Source organism: Rhea americana, unplaced genomic scaffold, assembly GCF_003343005.1.
Source record: "Rhea americana isolate MKP2758 unplaced genomic scaffold, rheAme1 scaffold_12, whole genome shotgun sequence".
NCBI lineage: Eukaryota > Metazoa > Chordata > Aves > Rheiformes > Rheidae > Rhea > Rhea americana.
In genome coordinates, this window is record NW_028185261.1 from 5133347 (window position 1) to 5145764 (window position 12418).

At 39.6% G+C, this 12418-nt stretch overlaps 1 protein-coding gene and 1 long non-coding RNA gene across 6 annotated transcripts in view; one reads left to right on the forward strand and one right to left on the reverse strand.

The window, feature by feature from the left end:
- PDE11A (phosphodiesterase 11A) overlaps positions 1-12418 on the forward strand; it is a 136311-nt gene that overhangs the window by 87220 nt on the left and 36673 nt on the right. The gene's annotated exons all lie outside the window — the stretch shown is intronic.
- LOC146600553 (uncharacterized) overlaps positions 1-12418 on the reverse strand; it is a 71435-nt gene that overhangs the window by 17257 nt on the left and 41760 nt on the right. Inside the window, exon 8 of one of the 5 annotated variants that reach the window (XR_014897921.1) lies at positions 7145-8435. The exons of the other annotated variants lie outside the window; for them this stretch is intronic. This is a non-coding gene — a long non-coding RNA (uncharacterized LOC146600553). Of the gene's footprint in view, positions 1-7144; positions 8436-12418 lie in introns of those variants that run through there. 5 annotated transcript variants of the gene reach the window in all.

A 12418-nucleotide genomic window follows, 5' to 3' on the forward strand; every position in this document is an offset into this window, starting at 1 on the left:
TTAATTTACCCATATGTTAAAAAGAAAAAAAGACTACGTGCTATTCTTTTGCCACTCTCAAACGCTCTATTTTATATTGTTACTATTGTATCTATTCTCATATCCAAAAGCAAACTTGTTCCAGGACTTGGGAAGGCTTGGRAAAAAAAATCAGAAACAGCAGTCACTGGGGGCATAGCGTTGTTCATAATCGAAGGCGAAATGATTCATTCCCCTGCCGAGCTGTCGTCTCTCCTCCGATCTGATCGGCCATGTGCTGTACGAGAGTCTCCTGTCGGCTGGAAGGTGCTGAGGAGTAAATACRGTGCAACGTTGCCACAGCATTCAGCCAGCGACCATGCAGAAAGCGATAAGGGACAGAATACGTTTGAAATGTCATGCAAACCTGAGCAGTATCTGATGAGTGGGTTTTTTAAAAGAAAAAAATCAACACTTGTCAGATGATAAAGAGAGAGTGCGCTTCAGTCAGTCACAGGTGTGACTGCGTTTACGTTGGGAAGGGTTTTCAAGCAGGAGAAAAATGTATCTAATGAAGAGTTGTGCACTTAAGTTGGATTAGAATAATTTTAAATAATGGAGTCTTGGAGAATGATGGTACTTTAGGAAGACTTCATTACGGGTCTGTCGTGGTTGACAGCSTGTCAGTGTCAACGAGGAGCAAGTTGCTCCCCGTACAGTTAACTCACATCGCCGGGGCCAACTGTGCATGTAACCGCCCACGGTCCTGAGCACTTTATTCCCGTGCTGGCCTGGTAAGACCATTTTACTATTTAATTTAACTTGTGAAAGAAATAATTATTCAAAGCAGTGTAGCAAAGTAGTATGTTATTTCACATTTTAAAACATACTTATTTTGCTGTGCTTAGATTTGTTTTGTAGGCCTAACAGATTGAAAGTTACAGCTGGAAATTTTCTGTTTAAAAAAATGTTTTTGTTAACCAAACTTTTATGTGGATAGAAATTTTAAGACTGGCATTAACGTTATCAACATTATTTTAAAAATTAAACAAATTCCTTAATAGTGGTACTGATTATAAAGCCAGGAGAGAAACTGTTGTTTCCCCAGCATATGCAATATGAAAAGACGAAATACTTTTCTTTGTTAACGGTCTCTTTCTGGCTTTATACAGTGTTTTGGCTGCAAGTAGTTGTTTATCATAAGCACTTACAATTACGATTTTAGATTATTAATGGCAATATTTCTGCAGGCATTTTTTTTACATGTTTTGCAAAAACAAATACAAATGTCCCCTAAATGAACAAGACGCTGTCCTTAAAAGGTTTCGGACGTTACCGAGCAGTTTGTGTTAGAGCTAGAACCTTTTGCTGATTAAATAGCTCTGGAAGGTGAGGAGTGGAAATACGTGAGGAACGTTTGTCTGAGATGAATCTGTTTGGCCACTGGGTGCCATCCTTGCTCCACTTTAAGGCTGATTACTGAGCAGTATTTCTCTAAGCTATAAAATCCTGAAAAAAGGTAATACCAGTGCAATTTCACACCATCGTAACGTTTGTGTGCATGTACTAGAATATGTTAGCAGCACAGGCAGTGTGCCCCATTTGCACAAGGAACCGAGAAGAGACTCGGGAGAAACAGCCTCACTGGCTCAGCCCTGTTAAGCCCGCAGTTCCCTATCCAGCAATTTTTTTTGCAGCCCTCCATCGGGTGATTCAGAATGAGGCAGTGCTGCGAGACCTGTTCCTGCACAGGGCTGTGCCCTTGTGGAATATTAATTTAGAGTCTGTTGGGATTATCTGAAGGAAAAAATTACATGAGTGCACARTTGTTTTCTGGATCAGTTCGTATTTGGGGCTGTATGGCCCTGTGTCATCCAAACAGAACTGTATCTAGTATATACTATATAAAAAATATTTGTGATTACAACTTTTTTAGGTGTTAYTTATGACACTGCTTCATTATTTGCCTGGACAACTTCCAAACTGCTTTAGTCCTTGGGGCTCATGGAAATTGCATCTTTTCCTTCTGGCAAAATCCCAGGCAGAGTGAATGTATTTTTTAAGGGAAAAAATATGTCAGTAGTTCTGCATTTTTAGTCTTTTAAATTGTAAACACTTTAAGTGCATGAGAAATAGACTTTAGCACTTCTCTTTCTTGCTCCAACTGTATGGAAATTGTGCAGATTGCACCCCAGGCAAAACCAGGAAACTGAATATTTTATGAGGCCATTTCTGTGAAGTGTTCCATCATCTTTTGCTTTGCAACAAGCTATACCAAGATTTGAACACAAAAAAACAGCTGAGAGCGTCAGATATCATTGCTTCCCTGTGCCTTTGTGATCCCCCCTGCACACGTACAGCTCTACTTGGTGTGCTTAAATGTAACATAACTGACTCCATTTTTTGTGCTGCCGTGAGCAGCAGTGCATTTGTTATGTCCCAGGCATACAACAGGCTTATGGGCAAAAAAATAATAGCTTTAGGCCTTCATAGATGCTGCTGTTAAACTAATTTCAGCTTTCAGAGACCTGTTGTGGTGGGGGTGGTGCAAGCTGTGTGACTGCAGCCCGGGCATGGCAAGCTATGGGAGAACCTGGCCGTGGGCAGCACCSTCCTCCAGGAGCAGGCTCGGGGACGCCCTCGCGAGCATCCTCCGGGCTGCCAGCTGTGCAGCACAGGGGCTAATTTCTGTTTGCACATGAAGGCATCTGTCCTACTTCTCTCTCTCTCTGAGGCAGTGGAAGCTCAGGTATTTATGCCAGGTATTAACAACCCTCAGTGTCCCTAAAGCAGCATCAGACAGACCTCTTCACTGGAGGAACTGCCTGAGATTCATACCTCCCCAGCTGGCACTGTGGCTTACCTCCCTATCAGCCCCTTTGCTCACAGCCCCTCCGCTGCACTTTCTCAGTGCATTGGTCTCATTTTACTGGCACTGTTGCTGAGATAAATGGCATTAGGCTTTCTTCCTTGAATCCAGCCTGTTATCTGTGTTGCAATAGCACCTACAGCTATACTGGAGGAATCTTTTCAGTCCAAGATTCTCTTTATCACTAAAAGCACTTCCAGTTGATCAAAACACTTGGTGAAACTGCAATTTGAATGTACTGACCTGTTTTTATTAGGAAAGATCTGTAAAAGAAAAGTCCATGTGTTACGTTCCAGAGTTCTCAGGATGAAACATTTCCGTTCTTATTTCAGGTCAGTGTTTCCTCTTAAAAAATTACCTTAATATAATTTTAAATAGGGTAGAGCAAACCTGGAAAYAGAATATTTTATCTGGTATGAAAGAGTTTTCATGTGGCTCAGCTCTAGAAACGCTGTTGTGCTAGGTGCAATAGAAGCAGCTAATAGAGTTGATCCTTGCCCTGAAAAACTACCAATTCAAATCAAAAAGTTTCTGTCCGTAGTGGGAAATGGTGGGCCCTTCCCATTAGACCGCGTCTCCCTGGCAGTTATCTCAAAGCAGTCAGGARCAGAGTGTTTGCATTCCCTCCCTGCTTGGAATGTCTTTGCCTCCGTCTGTGAGAGAAGAAGCTTCTTCTACTGTTGCTACTATCTGGATATTCAATTTTATTAACTAATATGATAGGTGATAATAGGTCCTCAGATTAACATGCAAGAATCTTCTGAGAAACTACTTTCTACTGAATCCACCTTGTCTTTTGCATTGCTTAGATGGAGTCTCTAACATTTGTGGCGTGCCAGAAACAGTTTGATCATTTGAACGGAAACTGTAAAACTAAAAGTTTTATTACTACATTTATAATGTGTATAATTTGGTTATTTCCTATCACTAGGCACAATATGTAGGATTGACTCTTCTGAAATTTTAGTAAGCTGTTTTTATCTAGTTTAATTTCTTGGAGAATGGCATGTGAGGCACCCAGTGATACCATGGAAACAGACTGCTACCATAAAATAGAGTTATGACTATAAAGGATCAGCTAAATGTAAAAGTTGTTTTTGGTGGAAGCAAACTTTATGAAAGAAATAACGAAGGCACAGCAAGGAGAATATATAAATTACTGAGTTTGGTTTGAAATCATCTTTAGGTTGCATCACTGTGAAGGAGACTTCTAGTAGTAAATACAGACAGCTGAGTTCTGGCACTGCCATTTGATTAAAATGAGTGAAGAGAGCATCTACCACCATATGCTTGCAGATTCATTGGGACAATCTTACACTGCACAGTGAAGGAAGAATCTTTGCAATTAAAGGGGCAAACAAACACTTCTGAAAGAATTACAGAAGAATTTTGCTGCAGCAAAATGACATCAGATTAAATCTCTGCCAGACTGAAATACTGCAGAATGAGACAGAATATTCAAACTGCTAATTTGGCAAATCCAAGGTATCTACTAAAAATCTCTAGGTAAAAAATGTTTGTTTTTTTCTTTTTACTGCTGATTAGCCATTTTTCCACTCTGTTAATGAGCATCTCCAAGGAAGAACTGAAAGAAAAGAGACAATAAGGAGAGGAAGAATGTAATGTACGGGCAGGAGAAAAAGAGCAGTAAGATCAGTCAAATACCGTGAGTGTATTGTGTTAGGGGCCATTTAGCACATATTTATAAGACCTTCATTAAGAACAGCAAGAAACCAGTATATAAGCTGTGTTGCAAGATAATTGCAGCCTTCCACCTCAAAGTATTGTAGTGGTAGATAAAAGCAACTTCTTTTGTTTAAAGAGAATGTATAAAGATAGTGGAGGATAGTTGGTAAGAAAAGAGCTACATACATACAAGGTTAAGTACTGATTATTTCTATTAAAAGAGCAGGATCTGTGAATTTTATGAATTCTCAGAAAAAATGCGGTTAGGCTGTCAGTTACATGTGAAATGGGGCTGTGTGCTCTGCAGGTTGGGTGTTAGGACATGCGGTGTTGGTGTGCTCTGTGCACCCTGAGGGATGCCCTAGAGGAAGGGGAGAGCGGAGGAGTTTGGCTTTGTGCCCCTGCAGTGTTCGCAGCCAGCTCCTGGGCAGCCTTGCCCGGGAAGCTGAACCTGCAGCAGGATGAGGCTCTGGGGTGGGTGGGTTGGTTGGTTGGCTGGCTTGTTTGAAGCAAGTTGTGTCAGGCAGCCCTGCCCTGTGTGTCTAGGGAGTGATTTATTGGTTCAGAATAGGAGGGATGTACGGTATTTGTGTTTTGGGTTTTTTTAATCTGCAACTGGAATTTGATCTAAACTAAGATGAATAAGACAAAACATATTGCAAGCATATTGAAGCATTGCAAGGTTCTCCTTAGGTTTTCTGCAAGTGTATGTTCTAAGTTTGAAGGTGTTTTCAATATTATTTATTGTCTACCTAGCAATATTCTGCTCTAGCTGTCACTCTAGCACATCTGAAATAGGACTTTCCCCCCAGTGGAGCAGTAGCCCCCTCATATATTTGCATAACTTTCTCCAGCTGTCACTGTTCTGCCAGCCTGATTTGTCACAAGTACTTAAAAAGAAAGCATTAGTGGCCAGCAGGAGCTTCATCCAGTGTCTCTGCTGCGCGCTCTTCCAGCACCCCAAGGCCCAGCTGCGACGGCAGCATCGGAGTAGCTAGCTCTGCTCAGGGCCAGGGCACCAAAGATCCGTGACGCTGAGGGTCATCGCAAGGCAGCTGTGCAGTCAATGCTGCTGAAGTGCGCTAGGACAGAAAACATAGTGTAATACCAGCATGCCCACCGTTGTGATACTTGTAGTGGTTTTTTCTGTTTTTTAACATCTCTCTTTGGGACGCCTTTGTTTCTTTCTCTCACATGCTTGCACGTACTGTGTCTGCTTCTGAGAACGGGGCTGTTTGCCACCAAAGAGCCGATTCCTCCCCTCTCCCTCACATTATATTCTCTTTGAGGGGAATCTTGACCTTGTTCTTTATTCAATCGGCTTTTTCCTCCTCTGGGTCTCCAAGGACTCTTCCTCCCCCTTCCTAGGTCTTCGGGGGCGGGGGAGGAAGAAGACTCCCTTATATTCCTCACCCTTCTTGCTCCCAAATTTACAGACACAAGGGGGTCAGTCTTCATTACTCAGTCTGATGGGAGCAACAAAGTTGACTTTCTGCTGACCAAAGCCAGATAAACCTGTAGTGGGAAATGGCAGTCTGCATGCCTAAAACCTATTTTGTACCATGGAGAGAGATTTGACCTAGGTTTRTATCTATTTCAGATTCTGGGACAAAGACTGAATTGATTCTTTTGTATGATCTTCTTATTTGCACCAATAGTCATAAAAAAAAAATGTTGCTCTGTAGTATGTGGTATACTAGTATATTTCCTGATTACCTACAAAACAAATTGAAAGTCCATGAAGACTCTGCTGTGTGCCTAGGGAGATCGCTGCTTCGAATGTTCATGCCCTGTAAAATCCTGGTCCTGAGCTGCCATGGTTATGTGCTTTGGCCTTAAGAAAAATAGATGCTCAGACCATTAATTGCTTTTATTTTATGTCTCTGTTCTTTTAAAATGGAATTTTCTTGTTTCTTTTATAGGCTACCATATATTTTGTTCCTTTGTACCAGGAAACATCTTTAACACTAAGGATTGATTTTTTTAGCAAAATAAATCATGTATTTTGTGCTTTTTCTATTATAGTTTGTAACAAAATTTTAAAAGTAATATTTTTATCTTAGTAGCCTGTGAAATTTATCATTCCTTTTCATGGGTCCCGTTTTGGAAAAGCGGCATGTTCAGAAAAGATTGATTAACTGATCAGGAACATTTAAGATACTTTCAGCTTTCTAAGTACCATTTGAGGCTACCTTCAGAAACAGTATGTGAAATGCTCTAATGATGTGTCTTATCTTGCCATTTTAAAAATAAAATTATGGAAAGGCAAATCTCTTTCTCACATGCACATAATTTTATGCCAAAAGCAAAAATTAAATACTGTATTTTTGTCCTAAGCCTGCGGTGCATGATAAAATAATAAATAATCAAAAAAAATTACTGAAATGCTGAAATTGATAGGTGATACATTGCTTAATGACTTTTCATGTTCTTACAGGAGCTGAATAAACAGCTTTCTTAATGCCATGAAGCTTCTCTTTTAATTAAAGCAAATACCAATATTCATGCTAAATGGCAATCATATTCAGTTTAACCATTAACAAAACATAACTTTTTGAAACAAGACTAAATGCAACTTTTTACATGCAACACTAACTGAAGATGGGGCAGTATACACATACATACGCATACTTCATCTGCAGATTTCAAAGCTTTAGGCAAAAGTGGCATTATTCTCAGTTTACAGATACGAAATTTTGTCATGAAGCAATGAATGACCTTTTCCAGTAAAGGGCTCAGTTACCTGCCGTGGGACTGTGGGTAGAGCTTAGGCATTCAGTTACACAATTGTAACTCTGCTTATCTGCTGGTTTATTCAGGAGAGATTTAAAATCTGTAAATCCTGTTCCATGGACTGCTGATGTCTTTGACTTCTGAGCAGTTGTTGGATAAAACCTTGACACAGTCTGGGATGCAGAAATGGGATCTAGTAGATCTGAGGACAGTCGTGTATATGGGAGGGTGAGGTCTCGTCATCTCATGTTTTCATCCGTCTGCATTCAACTCATGCCAAAGCCCTGCTCCTATTTCATTCCACTCTCCAGTTCCAGTTATTTCAATATCCCTTCATACTGTGACCTCATTCAGAGAATCAAAATTGGATGAAGGTTGTTGAAGGGCAAATAAGTCATTGCTTTTTTCTAGAGTAAAAATAATGTTACTGTGATAATCCTATTAAAAAAAAAATCAATAGAGTTGCACTCCAGAGGAGAATACATCTATGCACTTTGAGTTTCCACCACTCCCACTTCCCTTTATGGTAAATACTGTAAAATTCCCTTGAAATGCCACTGTCCTACTTCTGCTGTGTTTGGTCATTGGAGAAGCTGTGCTGACTCAGCACTGGGAAGGGCAGCGATATGCCATCCTCAGCCTGCAGTTAACAGATGGAGGCCTTTAAAACCTATGCTACTCTGGGCATTAAAATGTCCCTGAGCTGAAACATTTAACTCTTCCCCTTTGGAAAGAGTAAGAAATGTGTCAGACTCTGGAAGATAAAAGCTTTGGTCTTGCACAACTGTTAATAAGTGCAAAATAAGTCTACTTCTGCTAACAATAGCTGATTATGAAGAAATATATTTTAAAAGATGCTTGAAGATAAAAGCAAGGATTTTTAGAGGCTTTTRCACAGAAGAGGAACCCCTTACAAATAAGCGTCTGTGCCATCAGCAAATACTGTCTTCAGTACAATTTGATAGAAGTGTGAAATAAAGAATGCATCGCATTTAAATATTCTTCACTTTGATGGTTTCTATGCAGTTTTTGATGATCAGGCTTTAAGGATTTTCAGTTCCTAATCTTCTGAGAGAGACTCGAGGCAGAGAAATATTCAGCCTAGAAAGCTTTAAGTTACAAGAGGTTTATTACTTCTTTGTGCAAGTCTTGTTGTCTGAAGCTCCAGTTTCATTGTTTAACTCACCACCTGAAAATAATTCACCAACATAAAGTATGCATGAGATCAGGTCTTGATCCTCTATTGAAATCGTAGTGCATAGAGTCTGGTTCAAATGGAGCCCCTGGGAGTTAAGTAGAATACCGTATCATTTTGCTATTCTTCTGAGACATGGCATAGGTATTTCATGGGATATCTGTATATTTCTAATAAATGTTCAGGTTCCTTGCTATTGTTTTCTGTCTGACCAGCAGTATTTTCTGCTTAGGAAATGGTAACGTTTCTAATGTTACCGTCCATAGAGCTGTATAGAAAGCAGACCATGTTCTGTAGGAGAAGTTACCTTTACAGAATAGCTCTAATACGAGGTGTGAAAGAAACTGAGCATGCGAAGTAACAGAATGTAGTATTTCTCAAATAAGGAAGGACTGATGATGTGTTTTCAGCTCCTAAAATAGAAGGGCACCTGTCAGGAGCCGATGGCAGCTACTATTTATGAATATTCAAGAAAGGAAGTTTGCCTCCCTTTCCTTGCACCCATCTCAAAGGATCATTCTTGTATTGTTTATAACTATAAACTGATTTACATAAAGACAATTTGTTTCTCCCCATGTCATTAGTGAATGTAAGAGAGTAATTAATGGTATGTTTTGCATATATTTTCTCAGTAGCAGTACTGGCTCTTACGAAGTTCGTGGTGTAGTACATGGCAGAAATTGAAAATCATATTAAAAGTTATTAGCATAAACATTAACCAAGCTAAATGTAAAACCTGTATCTTTCTTGTTCAGGAAATGTGCCTGGTAAGAATAGCCGAAGTTTCCCTTTTGCTTGTGTTGGTTGATTGCTTTTCCTTGCAAGTGATTGCTTTATTCAGCCCTTACAGAACACTTTAAAATGGTCTGTGTATGTATTAGATTGCGGTTTTTTTGACRTGTGTATACAAATATACACATGCTGTCTAGAAGAAAAAACAGTATGAATCTTTGTCTTTATTCTGATATAGTTCTGTGCTGACAGTATAAAACAACCATTTTATACAGCATACGTTTTACAAATAGTTTTGAAGAATGATGTGAAATATTTGTCTTCAGCAGCACTGACATGTAAACATCAAATATTAGCTTTTGATTGAAGTACTTGTCCTCCCAGTGCTTCCCTAAAGCTTTGACTGCTTGATTTTGTAATTTCCTCCTTAGTTTTTGTGTATCTGCAGCAGTCCAGAGGCTTATTAATGCTGAACCAGAACCACGATTTATCTGTTCCCATGTGCTCTCTCTGATAGCAGCCAGACTCAAAACTAGGTGTTTGGTAGCGGCCACTTAGCTGTTCTGTGTAATTTGAAGTACGATGATTGTTAATRACATAAAGCCCTTCCGTGGCCACAGACCCAGGCTTGCTAAGGCTCAAGCAGTCACTCATTTCCTAGCTCCTCCTGTTACCAAACAGCAGCAAAGCAATTCACACGCTAGCAGAGAGCAATGAGGAAACAAGAACCCGTCTCCAATAACAAATCAAGCGCAAGGCGCTTTCCCTCCTTCCCGTCTCCATCCGAGCCCCAGCTCATGGACGCCTGAGTATGGGGCGGCCCCAGCCCTCGTCCCCACGCTCTCATTTGGGGCCATGACATCTGCTTTCTGGAGCTACCTGCAAATAGTGAGATGRTTCTCCAGCCTGGGAACTGTTGTTTTTAGTTCATAAACCCCAACTTGTTTTCACAGCTCCTTTCAAGACAAATTTTTGTTCTAATACCAAGGGTCCTGGGACGTGACCAAAGGAGGCATGTCCAGCTTTACAATAAGCTCACGCGAGTCATGTGAATCTTTCTCAAGGATGAAGAGCCTTGAAATTACTTGGTCTGCAGGGTAAAACGACTTCAGTGTGTAATTTTCTTAATTGTTTTCAGAAAGAGGAAATTGAACTTCAAAACATTTAGAAGGAAGCAAGCAAGCCTTTTAAGAGATCTTAAATCACAGGAGGTGCTTTAAAAAATAATTTCAGTATAAGTTGAATTTTAATTGCCTGCCCCTTCCTCTTATTGTCCTGGTATTTTCATCCCTTCTGTTTTCCAGGAAGAGAATGTTGTTATTGCTGTTTATTTTAAGAAATCTAGTGGAATTTCTCCTGCAATGCAGCAAAATTTCAGGGCTGGATATGTTTTAATATTCTATATTATGAATTTTTTTATATCTTTGTAATTAAAAAAAAATGAAGTTTTAATGACTGCTCTTCTATAAACCCTGGGCTGCTACATTTCCAATACAAGCAACTGAGGACAGACAATACCAGGTGCAGCCAGAATATTGCTGCAGCCCCACAACATATCATTTTTTTAACATTATTCAAATTAGTCTCGACACTCATAATTCTGTTGTTTCCTTTATTGCTGTTGTAAAGCAAATGGTTCTTTTATACAAATGTTATCTCCTGGCTATTAATTCAGCAGTTATTTTGGATTATGGCACTCCTGTTAAATTTAGGAATGTTAAACCTCATAAATATTTAAAAGTTTCAGACTGACATGGGAAGAAATTGTTTTTGACTTGCTTTGTTAATATCCTGTTGTTCAGTTTATAATAGATTTTGAATATATTGTTATTTCTCCATTGTTTGACAAAGAGAAAAGCAATTGCAGTTGAGCAACTGCTTGGAGTGTTTTCCCTTGAATTGTAACAGGTTGGTAAGTGTTTGTTCCCAGTGCAAAATAGCAAGGAAAATAACTGTTCTCATTTTCCTTCAAGAGGAGAAAACATACATGAAAATTTTAATCAGAGCCTCTACTACTTCAGAGTTCATGAAAATGCTACAGATGGTTTGTAAAATATTTTTGGTAAAACAATTTCAAGCAGATTTGCTTACAAGTGAGTACTTCTGTCTCAGAATCTTTGCTCTCTAAGCTTTGTTCTAAGGAACAGGTAAGTTCAATGGGCAAATGTGTTTCTTCTGTCAGGGCATTTTATAGAGAATGCATTTACTATATTACTATACATAATGAATGTATTTATAGAATAAATATTATCATGAATCTTGACTGTCCCTAAAAGCTCTGAAGAATGACTGGATGTTTTTAAAAAAAAGTCTCAATTTTTTTTTTAAGACCGATGAAGGTCTGGACAGCAGAGTCTCTGGGCTAGTGTTCCTGTTTCTCTAACAGCATTTTCTTTCTTCTCTTTACCCCAGAAGCAAACACACAGCCTTTTACCCTTCAGAGTGTTAAGCTCTAACTCCTGTTGGTATCATTTAGCGCTAATGAGGAGGTTTCAGTAATTGTTCCAAAAAGATGCTGAATCAGTTTGACCTGGACAAATAACACTAGTAGATGAAGCAAGTGTGCAGGTGGCTCTTGCTTCTCCACCTGCTTGTTCCAGAAGTGCTTCAGCTGTGTCCTGGGTGGACACTTGGACTGAATGGCTTGTTTTATTTCCCATGCCAGTTAACCTCTCTGGGGTAGCACCATGACTTTTTTGTGGTATTGGCATGCTTTGCTGCACACTGAACTGAGAAGACRATTTCCTTCTAACTAGCAAATAAGTTAACACTGCGCAATAATATTTTATGGCAAGTTTACACCATCTTGTCTTTTGTGGTATGGCTGAACCAGTTTAATCCTAGTGTGAAGTAATAATCAAGAAGGCACTTTGACTAGAAAAGAATTTTACATGTCAGTGACTTGTCATATTTGTGGATACTACTTTAAAATATGAGTTTGCAAAAAGGAAACCATAAGGTAGTCATATAGAAGCTGTAATTGTAAAGGTGAGCCTATAATTGCATGAATAAATGGGTGTTTTTATGTGCAAAAGACTAGCTGGATGTGCCACACCATCTGAGTCCATTTAAGTTTAATTCTGCAAGGTTCAGCTCATGGCTTGGGGGCAGTCTCCAGTCCCTGTGTGAGGTTTCTACCTGACTCGTCACCTCCTCTCTGTAGGAGACAAGGAGCAGATGCTCCTTCAGCAAATAGCCTCCTGCACCTGCCCTCCCTAGGGAGCAGAGAGGCATCTCTGGCAACG